This window comes from Rattus norvegicus, chromosome 3 (genome assembly GCF_036323735.1).
Source record: "Rattus norvegicus strain BN/NHsdMcwi chromosome 3, GRCr8, whole genome shotgun sequence".
In the NCBI taxonomy this organism is placed as follows: domain Eukaryota; kingdom Metazoa; phylum Chordata; class Mammalia; order Rodentia; family Muridae; genus Rattus; species Rattus norvegicus.
The window spans coordinates 85,511,553-85,536,821 of record NC_086021.1 but is presented as its reverse complement, the minus strand read 5'-3'; the positions used below and the strand labels follow the sequence as shown (position 1 = coordinate 85,536,821).

General features: G+C 40.5%; 1 long non-coding RNA gene across 2 annotated transcripts in view; it reads right to left on the bottom strand.

Annotated features, from left to right (window-relative positions):
* LOC103691836 (uncharacterized) overlaps positions 1 to 20,732 on the bottom strand; it is a 50,112-nt gene extending 29,380 nt beyond the window's left edge. The window contains exons 1-4 of one of the 2 annotated variants that reach the window (XR_591564.4): positions 20,230 to 20,732; positions 19,841 to 19,988; positions 10,948 to 11,036; positions 105 to 167 (exon numbers count right to left, since the gene is read on the bottom strand). This is a non-coding gene — a long non-coding RNA (uncharacterized LOC103691836). Of the gene's footprint in view, positions 1 to 104; positions 168 to 10,947; positions 11,037 to 18,357; positions 18,489 to 19,840; positions 19,989 to 20,229 lie in introns of both variants that reach the window. The other variant, XR_010065101.1, reaches the window with a different exon arrangement.
* Between the last annotated feature and the right edge of the window lie 4,537 nt (positions 20,733 to 25,269).

The following is a 25,269-nucleotide window of genomic DNA, read 5'->3' as shown; positions in this document are numbered from 1 at the left end:
TGCTTGGGCCTTCCTCCTTCTTGTTTAGCTTCTTTGGGTCTGTGGAGTTTAGCATGGGTATCTTGTACTTTATGGCTAATATTGACTTCTAAGTGAATACATACCATGCATGTTCCTTTGGATCTGGATTACCTCACTCAGGATATTTTCTAGTATCATCCATTTTCCTGCAAAATTCATAATGTCATTGTTTTTGTTAGCTGAGTAGTGTTCCTGTGTAAATGAACTACATTGTCTGTATCCATTATTTGGTTGAGGGGCATCTGAGTTGTTTCCAGCTTCTGACTATTATGAATAAGGCTGTTATGTTGTTCAGTTCTCTCTGGCATCAAGCTTGTAATCTCCCTTGTCCCTATGAGTGCTAAGATTACAGGTGTATACCACTACCACAACTGTGCTCTCATGTCTTCTTTGGCCCCTCTCTGTTATTTCCAGGATTCCTCAGGTCTTATGATGTCCGGTCCAACCAGCATCTTTTTATCTCCTGCAGTCTACTGAGCTTCCTGGATTCCCCAAGCTTCCTGGAATCTAACTTTTAATCCTAGGCTGCTTTATCCATGTTCATCATTCAATACCCCCTTCATTAGTGTGGCGAGGCCAACCTCCAAAAAGGGCTCTTTCTGGTGAGGTAATACATTCTCTCCATTGATTAAAACTCCTCCGAATTCCCAAGATTTTGATGTCAAACTGCATTTTTCAAAAAGTTCATAAATTTGAGAGTGATCCGACATCTTTTATAGATGATAAGATTTATTATTATTCCTATGACTCACTATGTTCATTTTTTAAAAATTGGTTTTCTGGTTACTATGTAGTGAGTTCATTAAAGAGATAGGTGCTTATCAAACTCGTGTCAAATCTGGTTTCACCATTCAGTTCCTTAGTTCTGCTGTTCCTATCACATGATAATCTCAGCTTCGGCAGCCCTTGTTTATTTTCAACATAGTCATCTAATAGCAAACTTATTAAAGAAGTAAAAATATTAATCTCAGTGCTCTGTGAGTTCAAGGCCAGCTTGATTTACATAGTGAGTTCCAGGTCAGCCGGACCTATAAAGTGAGACCTTGCTTCAAATATCTGTACTAATTCTTAAAATGTTTCACCTTCTTTTCATAACAGACAAGATCACATAGGAATACCTCACCCTCGGCGGTACTCTTAAGCTACTGAAAATTCATGTTTAAGATTTCAGCCTCTTGAGGAGTCTCACGTGCCCCCGAAGCCTGTGAGGTATTAACTGCCCATTGTCCACCATGGCTTCCCTTTGTCAGTCTGCCATCTTCTCATCCTCTTTTGCTTGATGTATGCCCATCAGGGCTTTACCTCTAGGTACCTGCTTGGCAATGCCTATTTTCAAGCCAAGTGTTAATTCTTTCTACTACGTGTCGCTGTTAAGGCCCAAAGTGATAAGAAGAAAGCCCTCTGCTAGCTGGACTACTTCAGTAGCAATTGTGATACCTGAATTTTTCCCCCCTCAAAAGTTTTATGGAAAACCAGTCAAGAAACAAAGCAACTGACAGTTGTTTGTTGTAGCTTTGGGCTTCACTTTTTTTGTGCTCTTGGTGTTCCCCAGTTTTTCTGAGCGTTGACTAACCCTCCTAAACCTTGTGATGTCCCACTGATAAGTATTCTGGGCTCTCCCTGGCGTCAGGTGATTCTGCTGTAGTGTGAGACCTGAGAAGTTTTGCACTGACAGATAGCTGACATTAAACTCATTTACTCATTTCTTGGGTCTTCAGTCTAGGTCAGTGGTTCTCAACCTATGGGTTATGACCCCTTGGGCTTGCATAGCAGATATTTACCTTATGATTCTAAACAGGAGCAAAATTACAATTATAAGTAGCAATGAAGCTAAATCTATGGTCGGGAATAACCACAACACAAGGGGCTGTATTAATGGGTTGCAGAATTAGGAAGGTTGGGAGCCAGTGGCCTAGGTGTTTGTCAAATAGCGGTCCTTCTTCTCCGTATCAAAAGAAACATATAGCATTTTTGCTTTGCATCTATCAAGTCATACCAAGGCACCTGCTTGATTGCTGAAAAAGCTTGGATTTGGGTTACTGTTTGGAGTAAGTTCATGGCATTGTGTACATGGAAAGAATTCCAAGCGAATTTCAGACTTCAAAGGGAGGGAAACCCAGCCTTACTAGTAGAAAGTTCTCCAATCAGAGAGTAATGAAACCAATCTTGGGCCACATTTTGCAAAGGACTGAGAATGATGGTAACTATGTATGTATGTATTCATTTTTTTAATCTTTGATTTAACTGATTTTCACATTTACTATGTTAAAAAACAGTTGATGTCACATGTAATATTAATTCTGTATTTTAGTTTTTGGGATCACAATTTGCATTGAGCATGAGATAAAACAACCAATCGTAATTTCTACACAGCTGGATTTAGTGACAGTAAATAAAGTTGAAGACTCAAGGCCTCAGAAGGGGTTCTGGAGATGCATTTATATTGTTACATTATGGGGCTGTGGGAGCCATACAGAGCAGGTGTGGAGCAGAGTGGGATTGAGGCATGAGATCGATGAGATGGTGGGGGTAGGATTTTATTCCCCATGCCACCCCCGCAGGAGGCCTGCATGTCCCTGTGCACACAGACCCATTTTTGCCCCACTGGAGGAGGTCATATAGCCTGGTAGACGGGTTAATTATACGGTCATATCCAGCATCACCTGGAATTCTTCCTTATGCAAATGATGCATTTCCAGCACCCTGGCACTACCCAATGATGTACTCTCTCTGAAGCCTGTCTCCCAATGGTCTGTTTCTATAGTGCTCACTCACTGCCTGATGTCTCCGTCCCTGGTCATTCCTGCCTCACTTCCCTCAGGACCCAGCAGTCATGCTGCTATGGTGGGGGAAGCAGGGCACGAATGGTTATATGGTTTTGTAAATCTGCACAAGAGATGATTTTTTTCCACAAGAACTGTTCACTTTTCTAAACTGCAGAGAATCCAGTCCTCACCTAACTTGATTCTGATAAACTCCTGAGCTTCCACTCACGAGATGAGCTGGTTATTGACTCTGTAAACAGATCCCGCTTTTACTGTCTTCATCTTCCTGTTTATTTAGTTTAAATTAAAAAGACATTGTAAAGTTAAAATACAATTACAGAATTTTCTCCCTTCTTTTCCTCACCCTACCCTTTCCAAGTTTCCCCATTTCCCTCTCTAATTTATGTTGTCCTTTCCTTTAATTGTTATTGCTTTTTTAAAAAGATTTATTTATTTTTATTTATATGAGTACACTGCAGCTGTCTTTAGACACACCAGCAGAATGTGTGGGATCCCGTTACAGATGGTTGTGAACCACCATGTGGTTGCTGGGGAACTGAACTCGGCACCTCTGGAAGAGCAGTTAGTGCTCTTAACCACTGAGCCATCTCTCCAGCCCAAATTGTTATTGTTACTTATATGTATAAGTGCCTAAATATGTATAAATTAACAACCTAAAGAGTATATTTAGTGTTTCTTGCATGTACATGATTTCAGGGCTGAACACTTGGTATTAGATAAACAATTAGGGGCTCATCTCTGGAGACAACTAATTGCCTCTCTCTTGCCTGTCCTTAGTTACAGGTAGTTCTTTGTCCACAAGGGTCTTGTCAGATTTCCACCTTCCTTGTTAGTATACTAATGTAAAACTTACTTTATGCTAATATGTCCTAGTAACTATGCACACTTAAATTAGGAAAGGACCACTTGACATGCTGATAAATAACTATTGCTTCAAGTCCCTAAGTGACTCTTATTATCCCTCCATCCAGCGCCTTCCACTCAGCCCATCCCCCACAGACCCCCTTAATACCTGGCATATCAGTGATCAATCCAGTGCACTGCACTAGCACCCACTCTAGTTGGCCGATGTCTCTGCTCAATGAGTTATTATATGAGTTAAATATCACACCTACTTAAAAACAACCTTAAAGCCACACCCGCGGATCCTGGCCCGCAGCAGCTCTCTGCTCCCCAACCGCCTGGTCAGGTGGGCACTCCTGAGGCTGCAGAGCAGAAGAGACCACCAACACTGCTCACCCCTGCCCACATCCCTGGCCCAAGAGGAAACTGTATAAGGCCTCTGGGCTCCCGTGGGGGAGGGCCCAGGAGCAGCAGGACCCTTGCCTGAGACACCTCCGGAACCTGAAGGAAACAGACCGGATAAACAGTTCTCTGCACTCAAATCCCGTGGGAGGGAGAGCTAAACCTTCAGAGAGGCAGACAAACCTGGGAAACCAGAAGAGACTGCTCTCTGCACACACATCTCAGACGCCAGAGGAAAAAGCCAAAGACCATCTGGAACCCTGGTGCACTGAAGCTCCCGGAAGGGGCGGCACAGGTCTTCCTGGTTGCTGCCGCTGCAGAGAGCCCGTGGGCAGCACCCCACGAGTGAACTTGAGGCTCGGGACCACAGGTAAGACCAAATTTTCTGCTGCAAGAAAGCTGCCTGGTGAACTCAAGACACAGGCCCACAGGAACAGCTGAAGACCTGTAGAGAGGAAAAACTACACGCCCGAAAGCAGAACACTCTGTCCCCATAACTGACTGAAAGAGAGGAAAACAGGTCTACAGCACTCCTGACACACAGGCTTATAGGACAGTCTAGCCACTGTCAGAAATAGCAGAACAAAGTAACACTAGAGATAATCTGATGGCGAGAGGCAAGCGCAGGAACCCAAGCAACAGAAACCAAGACTACATGGCACCATCGGAGCCCAATTCTCCCATCAAAACAAACATGGAATATCCAAACACACCAGAAAAGCAAGATCTAGTTTCAAAATCATTTGTGATCATGATGCTGGAGGACTTCAAGAAAGACGTGAAGAACTCCCTTAGAGAACAAGTAGAAGCCTACAGAGAGGAATCGCAAAAATGCCTGAAAGAATTCCAGGAAAACATAAATAAACAAGTAGAAGCCCATAGAGAGGAGACACAAAAATCCCTGAAAGAATTCCAGGAAAACATAAATAAACAAGTAGAAGCCCATAGAGAGGAGACACAAAAATCCCTGAAAGAATTCCAGGAAAACACAATCAAACAGTTGAAGGAATTAAAAATGGAAATAGAAGCAATCAAGAAAGAACACATGGAAACAACCCTGGATATAGAAAACCAAAAGAAGAGACAAGGAGCTGTAGATACAAGCTTCACCAACAGAATACAAGAGATGGAAGAGAGAATCTCAGGAGCAGAAGATTCCATAGAAATCATTGACTCAACTGTCAAAGATAATGTAAAGCAGAAAAAGCTACTGGTCCAAAACATACAGGAAATCCAGGACTCAATGAGAAGATCAAACCTAAGGATAATAGGTATAGAAGAGAGTGAAGACTCCCAGCTCAAAGGACCAGTAAATATCTTCAACAAAATCATAGAAAAAAACTTCCCTAACCTAAAAAAAGAGATACCCATAGGCATACAAGAAGCCTACAGAACTCCAAATAGATTGGACCAGAAAAGAAACACCTCCCGTCACATAATTGTCAAAACACCAAACGCACAAAATAAAGAAAGAATATTAAGAGCAGTAAGGGGAAAAGGTCAAGTAACATATAAAGGCAGACCTATCAGAATCACACCAGACTTCTCGCCAGAAACTATGAAGGCCAGAAGATCCTGGACTGATGTCATACAGACCCTAAGAGAACACAAATGCCAGCCCAGGTTACTGTATCCAGCAAAACTCTCAATTAACATTGATGGAGAAACCAAGATATTCCATGACAAAACCAAATTTATACAATATCTTTCTACAAATCCAGCACTACAAAGGATAATAAAGAGTAAAGCCCAACATAAGGAGGCAAGCTATACCCTAGAAGAAGCAAGAAACTAATCATCTTGGCAACAAAACAAAGAGAATGAAAGCACACAAACATAACCTCACTTCCAAATATGAATATAACGGGAAGCAATAATCACTATTCCTTAATATCTCTCAATATCAATGGCCTCAACTCCCCAATAAAAAGACATAGATTAACAAACTGGATACGCAACGAGGACCCTGCATTCTGCTGCCTACAGGAAACACACCTCAGAGACAAAGACAGACACTACCTCAGAGTGAAAGGCTGGAAAACAACTTTCCAAGCAAATGGTCAGAAGAAGCAAGCTGGAGTAGCCATTCTAATATCAAATAAAATCAATTTTCAACTAAAAGTCATCAAAAAAGATAAGGAAGGACACTTCATATTCATCAAAGGAAAAATCCACCAAGATGAAGTCTCAATCCTAAATATCTATGCCCCAAATACAAGGGCACCTACATATGTAAAAGAAACCTTACTAAAGCTCAAAACACACATTGCACCTCACACAATAATAGTGGGAGATTTCAGCACCCCACTGTCATCAATGGACAGATCATGGAAACAGAAATTAAACAGAGATGTAGACAGAGTAAGAGAAGTAATGAGCCAAATGGACTTAACGGATATTTATAGAACATTCTATCCTAAAGCAAAAGGATATACCTTCTTCTCAGCTCCTCATGGTACTTTCTCCAAAATTGACCATATAATTGGTCAAAAAACGGGCCTCAACAGGTACAGAAAGATAGAAATAATCCCATGCGTGCTATCGGACCACCACGGCCTAAAACTGGTCTTCAATAACAATAAGGGAAGAATGCCCACATATACGTGGAAATTGAACAATGCTCTACTCAATGATAACCTGGTCAAGGAAGAAATAAAGAAAGAAATTAAAAACGTTTTAGAATTTAATGAAAATGAAGGTACAACATACCCAAACTTATGGGACACAATGAAAGCTGTGCTAAGAGGAAAACTCATAGCGCTGAGTGCCTGCAGCAAGAAACAGGAAAGAGCATATGTCAGCAGCTTGACAGCACACCTAAAAGCTCTAGAACAAAAAGAAGCACATACACCCAGGAGGAGTAGAAGGCAGGAAATAATCAAACTCAGAGCTGAAATCAACCAAGTAGAAACAAAAAGGACCATAGAAAGAATCAACAGAACCAAAAGTTGGTTCTTTGAGAAAATCAACAAGATAGATAAACCCTTAGCCAGACTAACGAGAGGACACAGAGAGTGCGTCCAAATTTACAAAATCAGAAATGAAAAGGGAGACATAACTACAGATTCAGAGGAAATTCAAAAAATCATCAGATCTTACTATAAAAACCTATATTCAACAAAACTTGAAAATCTTCAGGAAATGGACAATTTCCTAGACAGATACCAGGTATCGAAGTTAAATCAGGAACAGATAAACCAGTTAAACAACCCCATAACTCCTAAGGAAATAGAAGCAGTCATTAAAGGTCTCCCAACCAAATAGAGCCCAGGTCCAGACGGGTTTAGTGCAGAATTCTATCAAACCTTCATAGAAGACCTCATACCAATATTATCCAAACTATTCCACAAAATTGAAACAGATGGAGCCCTACCGAATTCCTTCTACGAAGCCACAATTACTCTTATACCTAAACCACACAAAGACCCAACAAAGAAAGAGAACTTCAGACCAATTTCCCTTATGAATATCGACGCAAAAATACTCAATAAAATTCTGGCAAACCGAATTCAAGAGCACATCAAAACAATCATCCACCATGATCAAGTAGGCTTCATCCCAGTCATGCAGGGATGGTTTAATATACGGAAAACCATGAACGTGATCTATCATATAAACAAACTGAAAGAACAGAACCACATGATCATTTCATTAGATGCTGAGAAAGCATTTGACAAAATTCAACACCCCTTCATGATAAAAGTCCTGGAAAGAATAGGAATTCAAGGCCCATACCTAAACATAGTAAAAGCCATATACAGCAAACCAGTTGCTAACATTAAACTAAATGGAGAGAAACTTGAAGCAATCCCACTAAAATCAGGGACTAGACAAGGCTGCCCACTCTCTCCCTACTTATTCAATATAGTTCTTGAAGTTCTAGCCAGAGCAATCAGACAACAAAAGGAGATCAAGGGGATACAGATCAGAAAAGAAGATGTCAAAATATCACTATTTGCAGACGACATGATAGTATATTTAAGTGATCCCAAAAGTTCCACCAGAGAACTACTAAAGCTGATAAACAACTTCAGCAAAGTGGCTGGGTATAAAATTAACTCAAATAAATCAGTTGCCTTCCTCTATACAAAAGAGAAACAAGCCGAGAAAGAAATTAGGGAAACGACACCCTTCATAATAGACCCAAATAATATAAAGTACCTCGGTGTGACTTTAACCAAGCAAGTAAAAGATCTGTACAATAAGAACTTCAAGACACTGAGGAAAGAAATTGAAGAAGACCTCAGAAGATGGAAAGATCTCCCATGCTCATGGATTGGCAGGATTAATATAGTAAAAATGGCCATTTTACCAAAAGCAATCTACAGATTCAATGCAATCCCCATCAAAATACCAATCCAATTCTTCAAAGAGTTAGACAGAACAATTTGCAAATTCATCTGGAATAACAAAAAACCCAGGATAGCTAAAACTATCCTCAACAATAAAAGGACTTCAGGGGGAATCACTATCCCTGAACTCAAGCAGTATTACAGAGCAATAGTGATAAAAACTGCATGGTATTGGTACAGAGACAGACAGATAGACCAATGGAATAGAATTGAAGACCCAGAAATGAACCCACACACCTATGGTCACTTGATTTTTGACAAAGGAGCCAAAACCATCCAATGGAAAAAAGATAGCATTTTCTGCAAATGGTGCTGGTTCAACTTGAGGTCAACATGTAGAAGAATGCAGATCGATCCATCCTTATCACCCTGTACAAAGCTTAAGTCCAAGTGGATCAAGGACCTCCACATCAAACCAGACACACTCAAACTAATAGAAGAAAAACTAGGGAAGCATCTGGAACACATGGGTACTGGAAAAAATTTCCTGAACAAAACACCAATGGCTTATGCTCTAAGATCAAGAATCGACAAATGGGATCTCATAAAACTGCAAAGCTTCTGTAAGGCAAAGGACACTGTGGTTAGGACAAAACGGCAACCAACAGATTGGGAAAAGATCTTTACCAATCCTACAACAGATAGAGGCCTTATATCCAAAATATACAAAGAACTCAAGAAGTTAGACCACAGGGAAACAAATAACCCTATTAAAAAATGGGGTTCAGAGCTAAACAAAGAATTCACAGCTGAGGAATGCCGAATGGCTGAGAAACACCTAAAGAAATGTTCAACATCTTTAGTCATAAGGGAAATGCAAATCAAAACAACCCTGAGATTTCACCTCACACCAGTGCGATTGGCTAAGATCAAAAACTCAGGTGACAGCAGATGCTGGCGAGGATGTGGAGAAAGAGGAACACTCCTCCATTGTTGGTGGGATTGCAGACTGGTAAATCCATTCTGGAAATCAGTCTGGAGGTTCCTCAGAAAATTGGACATTGAACTGCCTGAGGATCCAGCTATACCTCTCTTGGGCATATACCCAAAAGATGCCTCAACATATAAAAGAGACACGTGCTCCGCTATGTTCATCGCAGCCTTATTTATAATAGCCAGAAAATGGAAAGAACCCAGATGCCCTTCAACAGAGGAATGGATACAGAAAATGTGGTACATCTACACAATGGAATATTACTCAGCTATCAAAAACAACGAGTTTATGAAATTCGTAGGCAAATGGTTGGAACTGGAAAATATCATCCTGAGTGAGCTAACCCAATCACAGAAAGACATACATGGTATGCACTCATTGATAAGTGGCTATTAGCCCAAATGCTTGAATTACCCTAGATCCCTAGAACAAAGGAAACTCAAGATGGATGATCAAAATGTGAATGCTTCACTCCTTCTTTAAATGAGGAAAAAGAATACCCTTGGCAGGGAAGGGAGAGGCAAAGATTAAAACAGAGACTGAAGGAACACCCATTCAGAGCCTGCCCCACATGTGGCCCATACATATACAGCCACCCAATTAGACAAGATGGATGAAGCAAAGAAGTGCAGACCGACAGGAGCCGGATGTAGATCGCTCCTGAGAGACACAGCCAGAATACAGCAAATACAGAGGCGAATGCCAGCAGCAAACCACTGAACTGAGAATAGGTCCCCCGTTGAAGGAATCAGAGAAAGAACTGGAAGAGCTTGAAGGTGCTCGAGACCCCAAAAGTACAACAATGTCAAGCAACCAGAGCTTCCAGGGACTAAGCCACTACCTAAAGACTATACATGGACTGACCCTGGACTCTGACCCCATAGGTAGCAATGAATATCCTAGTAAGAGCACCAGTGGAAGGGGAAGCCCTGGGTCCTGCTAAGACTGAACCCCCAGTGAACTAGACTATGGGGGAGGGCGGTAATGGCGGGAGGGCTGGGAGGGGAACACCCATAAGGAAGGGGAGGGGGGAGGGGGATGTTTGTCCGGAAACCGGGAAAGGGAATAACACTTGAAATGTATAAAAAAAAAAAAAACAAAACTCTGACTCACAAAAAAAAGAAATACTCAAGTTAATAAAAAATAAATAAACAAATAAATTAAAGAAAAAAACAACCTTAAAAAAATCTTGAAGTTATATATCTTACTTTGAGCGACAGTTTGAAGAACTGATTTTTATATAAGAAGTGATCTTGTAAAATAAACCAACATTCTTTAGAAATTATTTTTGGAAATAATTCTATGTTCGCTTAGTATTTTATTTATAAGTGAGTAACAAAAGTCACGTCATGTTCAAAACCACATCTTAGATAAGTCAAAAATAAGTTGAGCAATATCTTAATAGAGCATTAGTTTGCAACTGGAATGGTTCTTAAAATATATTAAAAGAAAAAGCCAGCTGCTAGCACAAAGGAGTACTACTCAATAGTCATGTGTAGGAGTTGCTGGGAAGACTAGAAAGGATGTCATGATAACTGCCTACATCTTTACTGAGAAATACATGTAAGAGAGCATCATGCCCTTAGGCCACATCCTGTGTGGTCCGTACCTTGCTTTGGAGAGTTGTAGCTTCCCAGTGTTCTCTGCAAAGTTGGAACCCTTGCCAGGAACAAATCATTTAGATCAGATGTGATGCGCCTGAGTACAAGAGCCAGGGGAAAATGAATTTAGAACGAGGCTATTTATACTTTAAAACACGGACTCTGACATAAACTTTGAACAATAGAACCACCTTGAAAAGACACCATTCCCATACTATTTTGCTAGATATTTTCATTCAGACATTGCAAAGAATAAGTGGATATACTATATTTATAGATACAAAGAGACTTTGATCAGTTAAATTATTCCAATGCATGTTAAAATCAGTGACTAAAAGGACAGGCAAAAGGCATTTCCAACCACAAAATATGCATTCCCTATGTTCTTCAAGACATTTTCAATTAAAAAAGTATTGATTTTTTCATGCAATATATTTTGATTATATTCCTTCCCCTTCTCTACTCCTCTCAGACCCCCCATATCCTCATTCATCCACGTTCATGGTCTCTCTCTCTCTCTCTCTCTCTCTCTCTCTCTCTCAAACAAACAAACAAACAAACAGGAAAGACAACATAAAACAAAAGTCAAAACAGACAAACTAAAAACAATTAAAACCCAAAGAGCAACAAATGATCCCCAGAACACACACACATACACACACACGCACACACACACACACATACACACACACACACACACACACACACACACACACACACACACACACACACACACACAGAGTTTCCTGAACTTGAAAGCTAGCAAGAAGGAAAATGTGGGAAGGTTTGGAAGGAAGGTAAGAAAGGAAAATGATATCGTTATAATCTCAAGCATAAAATAAAAAAAAAAAACCCATGAAGTCCATTTTGTGTTCCTCCATCACTCTTGGTTATAGGTACTACCTAGAAAATGGTTCATACACCCTTTAGGGACTTTGTATCCATTTCTCCTCGTGGAATTTTTGTCAAGACATTTTATCTGCAGTTCGAATGGTCTGGTATTTGACTACTCAAGTCTGCAGACATCAGTAACTTTTTAATAAATACTTATCTTCCCATCCAGTGGGGACAGAAAGCACCAGTACTGGACACTGACATTCAGACAAGGTATGGAAGTGAAATAATACAGACTACTCAGTCCCAGGGGTGGGGACAAACAGACAAACAGACATGGATGGCGTCTGCAGAAATGAATTAGTCATTCTATATAATTATATATCTCCTTAGTGAAAGGTGCTGCTTGGCAGAGACTCCAAAGGAGTTTTCAAGCCCAACACAGATTCCTCCCACGGGCGTGACTCAGCAGGAAGGATTATGCTGTCCTTATGTTAAGTGGATCCACTTTGTCTCTCCTGTAGACTACATTCCCAGAGAACTTCACTGGTGCCACTGTGGAGGGAAGGAGCTTCCGTGTGACCTCCGCCAGTTTCCCATGTTTCTGGTTCAGAACTTTCTTCTGCTCACATTCAGGAAACTAAGTTTTTTCTGTGAAACAAACAGGATCCATTCCTTAGGTTTGATCCCAGTTTCTACGTGGAGAAACCAGAGTCAGCCCGACTGTAGTTTTTTAGATTCCTAATAACAGTACTGATAGGGACATTTTTGGAAATAATAACCTTTGTTTGAAGCAGCACTTACAGGCGTTGTTCTTTGTCCTGGAAAATGTGCACTTTGAATCCCATTTTCCCTCTCTTAGAATCTCAACCATCAACAGTATAATTACTAAATGATACTGTGTGTGACTGTGTTGATTTAGTTTACCTAATGATTCTCCTAGGCAGACACAGTCTTTATACTCAAGAGGATCAAAATTCTAACGTCAGAAACATAATCCATATATGCCAGTATTAATACCTAGGAAGAGTTTCAGTTTAGAATAGCAACCTGAGTGCCTTGTCTATTTTGTTTCATTTCTTATTCTGTAAGTGAAAAAAAAATATGGGGATAGGAGTTGGTTCAGGAGAAATCACAAAGAAATACTGGGTAGTGTGAAGGACATAGAATAGGAGAACCCTAAAATAGTGAACATCCGTTGGAAATATGATCAAGGCCATCTGAGAACAGTTGTAACTGTGACTAAGATTTCACCATGGCAGAGGTAGAGGGATGTAAGGCCTTGACAGGCTAGTCTAGGTTCTGTGAAGTCTTAAAATTGGTTCTTCCAAGCCATGCTGTCACACCGAGAAGACCCCCTTTGATTGTACTTAAAATGGACCAGTGGAATAGCCACGAGGAGGACCAGGCAGTGATGTTTAGCTTACACTAGGGAAGAGCACCTGGGTAGGAAATCTCAGGAAGCTGCTTTATTGTTCAGCACAGTTTGAGAAAACAAAAAGGTGAGAGCCTTGAAATTTAGAAATATAACTGAGTTTAATATCATAAAATCTCATGACGTTATTTATACTAAAATCCTAGATACTGTTGAGGTCAAAATCTCAAATAATGTTTCCAAGAGAATGTAGAAGAATAAAAGGGATATTTTTTTAAATTTATAAAGTTACATTTATCTTTTGTGTGTGAGGCGTATGTATATGTATGTGTATGTATATGATATATACATATTTGATGTATATGTATATGTGTATGCTATATATGTGCCATGGAACATATGGTCAAGTCAGAGGACATCTTGGAAGAAAGACAAGTTGGTTCTTTCCCTCCACAATGTGGGTCATGGGGTCAAATTCATATCATCAGACTGCGTGGCAATGCCTTTATCTGATGAGCCATCGCATATCCTGAGGGACAATTTTCTTGGAGAAAATAAAAGCCTAGTAGAAAAACATTCATAAGTGAGTAAAATTGAAATGCAGTACTTCAAAACGAGCAGGCAAACAGCGAGAAAACTGCAAAGACTGAAATAATACACACCAGAGTTAGGAATTTGGAAAGGAACAAAATTCAGGAAGTAATTCCAACAGAAGAGAAAAAATTAGAAGCAAAGATCAAGGTAAAAGTAACAGAAGAGTGAAAACATGAAAAGCAATTCTTTAAGTGAAAATATAAGGCACATGAGGGGAAGTTTAAAAAAAAAAGAAAGCAGAAGGATTTAAGAAAGAGTGCCGGATATTGGCGACAAAGTTAATCCCTAATCAGAATAATGAAATGGCTTTAATAGAAAAGTCAAGTTAGCAAGGAGGTAAACACCCTAGCTTAAGAATGGAGATAATTGTCCCTTAATTACAAAGTATGTCTGTCACCGTTTTGCAGAACACTGTGTCCTGTGATGTTAACAGATACTTGAACGGGACTGAGGCTCACTTAGTCGAGTGGATCCAAGTAGGATCGCGTTTCCGAAGGAAACACGGAACAGATGCTTAGAAACTGTGCAACTTTTCTCTGATTGTTCAAACTTCTATGCAGCGAAACTGAAGGATGGGAAAGTGTGAATGTGAGAAAGTGGCTTTTTAATCCAAAAGTGATTCACCGCGCAGCTACCGTGCCAAAACGTAAAGACAGAAAGAAACACCAGCTGCAGTAACTTTGCTGAACTGTCGGGCGGTGGTTCTCACCGCTCATCTCTGTTCTACTTAGTGCTAGCCAGGTCAGCTCCGAGACAAGCAGGACGATTCACTGAAGGCTCATTCCTTGGTGGGGTTGGGTGCTGATCCAGCTGTTGGATTGGAAAACTGCTCATCATCTGTCTTGAAGAGTGCCCAGCCCTGGGCCCATCTCCAGAGTGCCGTACAGAACCTTGCACCTATCTCCTGGGTCAATCTCTTGGTTTTGTTCCTCCCTTCAGTTTTCTTTCATTATCACATTCTTACCAAAGCAAGAACCAAAATATTAAATAACCAATTTACTATCTTTCTTTTTTGAAACAAATATGATTATTAGAGACAGAATGCTCTAGGTAAAGCAAATATTTTAAATAGCCAATCTCTATCATTTTGGTGTTTTTTTTTAAACTTCAAAATAGGATTTCTAAAGACAGCGTTTCTAAGAAGTCTTTTTGTTTTTTAATTACCTACCTAATTGTTGTATTTTCAGGATTTATTTTTCTCCGGCAACTAAAGAACAAGACACATTTCTGCTATAATAAGGCCTCATGGGCACTGATTATATGATTAACCAGCATGGGTCCATTTGAAGCTAGTGTGTGTGTAAAGTCTTCTAATTTGCTGACAAATTTAATAAATATAAGAATTTAATCTGTGTATGAGGACAAAAACTTCTCAGCTACTTAGACTCTGCAGCCTCATTTATTTTTTTAATTTTTATACTTATTTATTTACTTATTGAGACAGAATTTCTCTGTGTAGCCTTGGTTGTCCTGAAACTCTAGATGAGGCTGGCCTTGAACTCACAGAGATTCTCCTGCTTCTGCCTCCCAAGTGCTGGGATTAAAGGTGTACATCACCACCCAGTGGTGGTTGCAATGTCATTTATAACTCTAGAACTCTGAAGTGACCTGCCCTAATCATAGTAGACATGTCCATATCTAGGTTTTTACCCTGTTTATCATATGCTAGTCACTGCCTCTGTACCCCAGAGTTTCTTGTGTTTTATTCCATTGGATATTTGGCCAATATTTAACCTTTTGCTTGTCCTTTTTGAGTTCAGATCTAAAAGAGACTTAGCTGTGGGAGGTGCTAAAGTAAAAATCAAGCAATGGGGACTACATTACTGTGATGGGCTTCTTAACAGGCCAGGATGTAACACACCTGGAAAGACTACTGTAACACTACAGTTTTCTCATGGGGTGGAGAGTGGTTTCAAACACTCCTCTGTCAGCAGGTGAAACCAAAAGGAGCAGCAGCAGCAGCAGCAGCAAAACAAAGCAGAAGGATACTTGATCAGGCAAAGTCTTAGGACAGTTATTCTTATGGGAGGAGAGAGTTTGGGCAAAGTTATAGAAATGTTGCAGGGAAATGCTAGAGCACGGGAATAACCACACCCCCTCCTGACCCATCTCCTACTACAGCAGTGTATAGGACCCTGTGGTTCCCAATCATGGAGCCTCTCTGCCAAGGCCTCTGAGAGTTAATGAATGAAAGAAGATATCAGAAATAGATGGGAGAATTCTCCTACTCCATGTACTCAAATCCCCTACTTGGCTCCGTTTTTAGACTATCTCTCGATGATTCTTCGTAGTTCTTGCATATATTTTCACCCTTAAAGGAATTCTCTCAGAAGCTATAGTCTTGGAGGCTTTGTGTCCCAGGCACATAGATTCACCCGGTGCTTTCTGTATTATTAACAGCCAGCAGACATTAATGGTGGTTTTACAGACAAGCTTGACTACTGGTCACGGTGTACTCTGGTTCTGAAAGGTTCAGGTGTATTTCTTGCTGGGTGAGCACTCTCCCAATTATTCTATGGGTAAGGCCACTGTGTCACCTAGAGCCTTCCGGTTTTTGATTCCTCACTGAGTGGATTAGCAGGTTTAAGTCTAAACGTGGAATAGAGAGAGTGGGATAGAAGCTTGCCTGGAAAAATAGGAATTGCTTTTCTGTTCCTCTCCTTGAAATCCTTGTCGATTGCTTCCTTCTTTTTCTCAGTGGGTCGGACATAAAATCCCAGCTCATCCTGCTCTAGGATGTGATTTTTCAACTAAGGAGACTCTGTGGGTAGAATTATTTAATTTATTCGCTCGATTTAGCCTAACTGGTGTATGGTTCTATTTTATACTCTGAAAGATTCCCCAGACTAGGTGACCATGAACAAGTACTAGCAGTCTTTCCTCGGGACGCTCATCATTCCACTCAGCCCTCACGTAAACTAACAAACAAAAATGTCCAAGCGCCTTCAGCATTGGTATACTCAAGCTGCTGCTGCTCGGTCCTGATGGGCAAGGCATCCTGTATCAGGCATCTCTTTCTATTCAGACTCTCTACATTGGCACACCGTTTGGCCCTGAAAACCTATTCTGGTAAATGTGTGTGTGCAGCAGCAAGTTCATTTAGCTGGGTAGGTCTCAGGGTAAGGAAATGCCCACTTTGCAGGGCTAAACCTTGATTGCTCTCCACCTAGGATTGCTTAATGGGTGCTTGTGCTGTTCGCAATGTTTGCATTTTTGCTGTTTCCAGGAGAGCCTAACCTTTCAGTTTTCCAGGTGCTTCTGTGGGATGCCTGTGGGTACGATGACCCTGGGTCTCAATTATAGAACAAGTGTTAATTTGACTTGAAGTCAGAAGTACGGTTAGTTAACATTTGAAATACCCTAATCAGGAATACACCCACTACGAGCGGTTAGCATTTGAAAGGATCTAATCAAAAGTGCACTCTCCAGAGGCACCTGCTACCAGAGCTTTTGCGTGTTACTCTCTGATTAGCACTAGTAGGTGTCCTAATTATAGCATAAGTGATGGTAGAAAATGGTATTCCTTGGTAAAATGAGAGTTTACAGGATGTATGGACTGGCGAGAAGCGTTGCATAGAAACGCTGACTTGTACGGAGATTAGCTGTCCAATGACTCAAGCAGAGCTGGTTCCCAGCAGAGATGATTTGCCTCCACCCCTTCCTCCAACTGTCTACCCGGGATGTATGCCAGCATTTGAGGGTGAGCTTTTGGTTGTCACAGCTGCAGGAAGAGACTAACACTAACTTCCAGTGTGTTTCGCTCCCAAATCTTTTCAGTGCGCTGACTCCTCACTGATCAATACAATCCAACCAAAAGCGTCAACGGTGACAGGGCGGAGAAATCCTAGGATAGGTCCTTGGAGTAAGCAGTTCTCTTCAGCTAGGACTCCATTTGGTTTCATGTGTTGACGTTAACTGAAATTCTGCACCTGCTTCTAGTGAGAAATTTAGCTGGCTACTGCTCCCAGAATCTTCCTCCAGTTCCCTCGAGTGGATATGTTATAGACGGTGCTCCTTGCAATTCCTAAAAGAAGTGGAACTTGGTTGTTTTATGATTGCTTGCGGCCACGTTATAGATGTTACAGATCCTAGCCTGAGGTGAGTGCTCATGGTTTTCGACCTGGAAGGGTCTAAAACCCTTGGAGGAGGATGGTTCCTGTGATAATCTTGTGAGTTTTATGAGTCTCGTCAGCCTTGTCTCATGAGCTTTATGAATCTCAGGAGTCTCATGTACCCCATAAAAGGAAATGTTAATTGGCCTCATTTTTGTGAGAGTGTCATTTGGGTGAGTGACTACAGTTGTTTTGATCAAGACAGCAGTGCTCCTGTCTAACCTGGAGGAAACAGCCACATCACACATCACTCTGACTCTTAACATTCTTTCCATTCCTTTTTCTGTGGCATCACCTGAGCCAGACGTGTAATTATTTTCTTCAGTGTATGGCTGAGCCTTAGACTTAGGCAATAGCAGCGGTATAGACATGGAAGCAGAGAGTTACTCCCAGTCGTTGGAAGTTGCATATCTTATGGTATGTAGCATGAATCATGAATCTGCTGCCACAGGAAGGAGATACAGCACTACACCACATAGAAGGAGGTATCACTCAGGACTCACCCCATAGGCGCTTCAACCTCAGATCTCCTGGTGTCTGTTGCCTCTCTCATACACAATGGGACTACACGATTCCCCTATGGCTCGAAACATATCATTCCAGATCAGACTCTCTGGATCTCCCATGGGCATCCCTTGATAGAGGGAACATATTTTTGGTTGGGTTATAGAATTCCAAATGAAATGGGATAAAATGCCCCTTTCTGACTCCAGATGAAACATGTAAGGACACTCTTCTTTTTTTTTTTTTCTCTTCTCTTTGAAATTTTATTTATTTATGATTCCAAAATAGGACAACCCCATTTTTCATATTCTCTGCTAACTCATGATGGAGACCCTCATTAGGGATAGTTTTTTTTTCTTTTGTACTTATTGAGATTATATTTGTTTGTCTTTTTTGATTATGCTGTTTTAGGCTGGAGATCTTTATATGTGTAACACTACTTGTGGATTCTTTTTTTTTTTTTTCGGAGCTGGGGACGGAACCCAGGGCCTTGCGCTTGTTAGGCAAGCGCTCTACCACTGAGCTAAATCCCCAACCCTACTTGTGGATTCTAAAATTCAGTGGACTTAGTTGCTCAGTACTGTCTGAGAACCACCACATTAAGCAGGCCTAGCTCTTTCTGTTTGTTGCTTCTATTTTTCCTTCCTTCCTTTCTTCCTTATTTTTATTTTATTTTATTTTATTATTTTATTTTTCTCTTTCAAAATCAGGCCCAATCTTTCTAAATGTAAAGAAAAAAAATTCTAATTGCCGTAAAATATTGCCATTTAAAATTAATACTTAATTTCTGTTGGATCTTTTTCAAATTTAAGTATTATTATTACTATGGAGTGAGAATGGTCCTATAGGCTCATATGTTTGAATGCTTGAGCCCCAGTTAGTGGAACTGTTTGGGAAGGATCAGGAGGTGTGGCCTTGTTGGAATAGTTATGTGTCTGGGGATGGGCTTTGACCTTAAAAGCTCAAGCCCAGTATCTCTCTGCTGCCTGTGGATAAGGTTATAAAGCTGTCAGCTACTGCTCCAGCACCATTCATGTCTGCTTATTGCTATGCTGATCATGGACTAATCCTCTGAACTGTAAACAGGTGTCTAATTGAATGCTTGCTTCCATATGAGTTCCTTTGGTCATGGTGTGTCTTCACAGCCATAGGACAGTGACCAAGATAGTTATGAAAAATTAAATGCCAATCTTCTTCTACTTTTTAATAGTCTTAATTTAACTTAAATAAATAATCACTAAGAAATCTGGAATAATTTTTAAATCTTAGATAACAGATAAAATTCAGAAAAGAGTCACACGGGTCATATGTAAGGGCACTACACTGATCCTTAAGTCTAATTCCCATGTGAAAAATTGAAAACAAGTCATAAATGTCAAAGGTAATTTTTTTCTCATTGACAGGGAGTCCATTTTAAATTCTCAAACATAAAACAAGTCAAGAGAGAGCTTGTGGGCATTTAAAATTCCAGGAACTGTTTACCTGCGACATTGGGAGAGGACTGTTTTGAAGTGTGCACAAGGTCAGAGGTAGAAGATCCTGAGCTATTCCAGATGAAAAGACACCTTTTCAGCAGGGTGGGAGAGAGAAGTTCATCCCTGGCTTTGAGATCCTTTTTCCGTTGTGTCCTCTGGTAGAGAGCAGATGAGGAGGAGGAAATGAATCAAGCTTATTTACTTGCAAATAGACACATTCTCCAAAGCTTCACTCTGAATAAGGGTATTTAATAGACAAGCAGTGCTACCAAATTTTCATCTTTCAAATTCCAAACTGATTCTGTGAAAAACACATTCTGTTAAAACACAGTTGCTGCATGGCTTAGAAAAACACACACAAACCAAAAACCAAAAAACAAAAACCACAAAACAAACCTTCCAGTATGTTGAGCATTCATTTGAATTTCTCTTCTGTGACTCAGATGTTGCTCAAAGTCACATCAGGTTGTTTTTGTCTCCAGTTGTGTGATGCATCGAACCATCATCGTACTTAATGTTTGCAATTACCACAGAGGCCAAGTCTCTTGCTTATGTAATGGATTTCTAAAAGGAAGTCCTTAACAAAATATTAACCAGACCTAATAAGACAGAGGGCTAGAAAATGAAAGTGTAAGCGGACTTTATCTAAATTAGATACCCATTTCCATTTTGTCTTTAGTTCCTTTGGGGAATGGCACATTTGTTTTCTTTTCTTGAAGAATGGCTTTGGGTATTCATTTCGCTAATACACAGAAACTTTGGATCCACTGGGTAGCATTCGCATTGAATGCTGCTAGAATATAGAGTTTCTGGCATAATAATGAAAGCATCTATCATGGTTTTGGTTTTAATAGCAGATACAATTTCACTCTGTTATGACTAGATCTGGAAATGTCTTATTCCTCTAACAGATGGGATAAACCCTGGGAAGATGTGCCCAAGGGCTGACTTCAGTCAGAAGGCCATTTACCTGAAATTACAAAATAAGGGTACAGAAGCTTAGCTGAAGTCATTGTCCCGAGCAACAGGACCATGGCTTATTGCTATCTACACAAAGCCAAACTACTGCATGTGAAGCACAAGACCCTGTGTGGCCTGGCTCCTGCCCCAGCTGTCAGTGCCTAGTGGTGCTGACGTGCATTCTCACCTACAGGTGCTGGTTCACCTGTTCTCTTTGCCTTGTTCATTTTTCACTGAGCATCTTTTAGGTGTGTGCATAAGAACCCCTTTTACTATGAATAACTTGGCTCTGTCCTCACCTCCAGGCTGGGTCAGGTGCCCTTTCAATATGTTCTAGCACTGTTTTGCTTTATTCCATCCATGGTGATACTCTATATTCTAAATTAGAATGGAGAGATTACGTGTAATAGTTAGACTTTATGTGGCCCAATGCTTGATGTACAATAAACCTTTACTGAATGGTTTAAGGTTAATACATACAAGGCAGTACAGACCAGTGGCTTTCAATTCTTGGTGACTAATCTTGCCTATCTGAGATTTTTTGGCAATGTCTAGAGTCATATTTTATTAACAATATATCTGTGAGGGTATAGTGAAGCCAGCATCTAGTGGTCTGGGCCCATTGTAGGATATAGACACTTTGCAATGTGGAAGTCACATGCTATGACAAAGAATTGTCTGCTCTAAAATGTGGATAGTATGAAAATTACAGTCGAAACAACATAACGTTTAATTATAACAGTTAACACAAAGGTGCTACCAGAGGAAAGTAACAGGAAGAAGAGGACAATGAAAGCAAATAACCGTGGATTTAGAAAGAGTTTAAGACTTGCAGCAAGGAATGTGGCCCCTGTGCACAGAAGAGGAGAGGGAGGCCAGTCTTCGAAGGCAGTGACATAACCGTGGCAGGAGACCAGTTCAAAGCACCAGCTCGATGAGTTGTCTGGCAGAATTCTGTACCTCTCCTGACCTAGTGGCTGCCCTCTGCCCTCTTAACTCCTTCCTGTTGTCCGGGAAGTATTTATTATTAGTTTCAAAGGTCTCCCCCTCCCCAACTTCCTCATAAATCTGAAGTTTTAAAAAATAACGTTCTATCCAAACATTGATAGGTTGTCTATGAGGTAGGAATATTTTGTGAAAGAAGCCTGGGGGAAGATTTAACTAAAGTGATTATAATTCAAATTCAGCCTTCTTGGTCTTTGTTCTCAGAAACAGGGACACAGTATTCCTGCCATCTCTAATGCATCTTTAATCATGAGAATGATTTCCCCTCCCACATCTGAAATGCATCTGAACCGTTTAGGTCATTAAAATCAGGCTCAGTTCCCCAAAGATGGGAACCCATTTACAAACAAGAAAATGTTTGAAATATTAAATGAAGACAAGATACATGAGTGGTTTTGCAATTCACGGCCTATCATTCTGATTAATAATCACACTTACTGTATCTATGGAAACAAGGAAAAAATTACTTCTGCCTTCAAGAAATGTACACAAAGATGAGAAATATTTTGTTTCTCTGAAGGGTCTCCACAGATGTTGCCCTCCTTGTTAACCCTGTGCTATTATTCACTTTGCCAAGAGAAAAAGCAAAGCCATGTGGGTGGACATTTGAAGCCATAAGATAAAACAAAAAACAAAAAACAAAAACAGATTGAAGTTGCTTTAAGGAGAGACAGATGCTTTCATTAAATGGGAGTTCCACATCATTTTCTGAATAGGGAAACAAGGTCCCTATGTAAATGATTTATAAGCTAAGCTCACATTTGATTGATGAACACAAGCGATTTCTGCGGTTCTGTAAACACATTTTAGTAGACAATCTGGAAGAGAGAATACATCAAAAATTAGCATTTAACCGAACAGGAAAGAGACCCCTAAAATACATTTCATAAAATAACACACCATCAACAATAGAATGAGATGCTGTGTGGTTCATGTTGGTATAATGAATTTAGTTTTCATCACAATCTCTAGAGTGGTGGGATTCCCAGGAAGACAGTGGTTTTCAGTGGGGGAGGAGATGTCCCAGGTCCTCCAGAGAAGGTGAGAGTTACAGGAGGGCCAGAGCTGAGCAGTAATTTCTGCCACTCGCACTCTGTTTCTCTTCTTCCATGAGGCTTTAATGTTGTCATGCTCTTCTGGGGGTTTTAAAAATTAGAATCTGTGTTGTACAACTTTTCAAAACAGGAAGTGGAAGTAGAAGATTTACTTTTCCAACAGAGGAATGGATACAGAAAATGTGGTGCATCTACACAATGGAATATTACTCAGCTATCAAAAACGATGACTTTATGAAATTCGTAGGCAAATGGTTGGAACTGGAAAATATCATTCTGAGTGAGCTAACCCAATCACAGAAAGACATACATGGTATGCGCTCATTGATAAGTGGCTATTAGCCCAAATGCTTGAATTACCCTAGATGCCTAGAACAAATGAAACTCAAGACGGATGATCAAAATGTGAATGCTTCACTCCTTCTTTAAAAGGGGAACAAGAATACCCTTGGCAGGGAAGAAAAAAAAAAAGAAGATTTACTTTTCAAAACAGGAAGTGGAAGTAGAAGATTTTTTTTTTTTTAAGAACTGGGTCAGAACCATAATTCCCCTTACTACCCTTGGCAGTAGGCCACATCTGTTTATGTAGTTAATGATGGAACTTGATTGTCCTCTTACGCTTAGACAGTTGAGGCACTGGCTCTCCTGGGGGAGAGAGGAGAGGTGATTAATTACCCGGGACGGTTATGCAGGGGCTTCAATGGGCTCTCTGCTGCCAGGTGAGGATAATGGCAAGTGCCAACAGGAGTTTGGAAAGAGACTCAGTCACCCCAAGCATCAGAAGGCCAGGGCAGAGCTCTCTCTGGCCTGTTAATTCCTTCTTCCTCGTCTTCTCCAGTGGTCCCTTTAGGTAGTGAGCAGTGAGCAGAGCGACCTTCCATAGAACTATTGGAGAAATAGGAAAAGCTGCCGTGATACACATTATTACCTCTTCCTGCTTGCTACACAATACCTCTCCCGGGACTCACAACAGCTCTTCAGGTGGGCAGTGTTGTCTTCCATAGTAAACAGGAGGAAGTTGAACCTCTGGGTTGAGCCAACTGTCCAAAGTCACAGGAGCAATTGGTGCTGGAGTATGGATTCCCTCCAAAGTGATTTTTGCCTCCAGCACCCCTGTGCTCTTCTCTGCAACTCTTGTCATTCTTTTAAAGGCGTCTAGGAAAGCTCTTCTCACCACAAGAGGAGCAGCACCGGGTAGCTTTTCCTCTGTTTCTAATCAGACAGTCAGAGGTTGAAGAATTTAATAAGATTCTACAATCGCTTAATGAGAATCTTGACCCGATTTTCTCATTAACTTTGCATTCTACTTTGCATCTCAGTGCTTCTTTTCTATGCATAAAATTAATCCCAACAATGTACTTCACTTTGTACAGGTGTTCTGTGCACGCTGAAATAGGAAAGCTTAATTTCGCGATAGGAAATGTTATAAAAGGAAGACAAAGACCTGCCATGAGTTGGGAAAACTGTAGCTATGCCTACACTTACAATTGGGGTCATATCCCAACAAACCCATGGTAAGTTGAAAATATCATACATTAGAATGCATTTGAGGCTAGACATGTAGCTCATTTGGTAGAGAACATGTCTAGCATGCATGAAGTCCTGGGTTCAAGTCACAGTACTCTATCAACATGCAATGGGGACTCAGGCCTGTAATCCTAGCACTTACAAGTGCGAACACAGAGGTCAACCAGAAGTTCAAGGGTATCCTTGGCTACACAGTAAGCCAACTTGAACTACATAGGATTCTGTCCCCAAAAGTAACAGCAGGAACAATTAAAGTAAAGCTTATTTACATGAAATGTGCCTAGACTGTCTAGCCCGGAGTTGGGCAAGATCATCTAGTTTAAGTTCTTATTTACAAGAAGTGCTGAATATGTTACATAATTTGTTAAATACTTTACTAAAAGTGAAAAGGACAACAGTATTATGCTTTCAGACAATAAAGGGGGGGAAATTCTAAGTTGAATCATTATGAATTGGAGTTGTTTGAGCATCAGGAACATGTGGCTGTCATAGAACATAATAACAAAGGCTTTAAGACCATTGGACTAGGAAGAGAAAGACTGAACTCAACTTTCCCTAGATGAGATGAGGAGAATCCCAAGTCCCTTGTCTGCCAATTGGCCTTACCTGAATGAAGAGTATACCTTGGATCTTCATGACATATGGGCAGTATTATATCTAACCCAGAGCAAGGTACTCAACGTGATTGCATCTTAGGGAATGTTGTTTGAGAAAGACATTGTTCTACCATCTGCAGATGAAGAAAGAAAACCCAGATGTTTCAGACAAACACTTAAACCAGATGTCTGCAGTATCTGTAAGAATTCAAAGTGGTCAGTTCACATGCATTTCCCTTGTAATTTCCTCAATAATTGAATTTTTGACTCTATAGAGATTTTGCTGTTTTTCT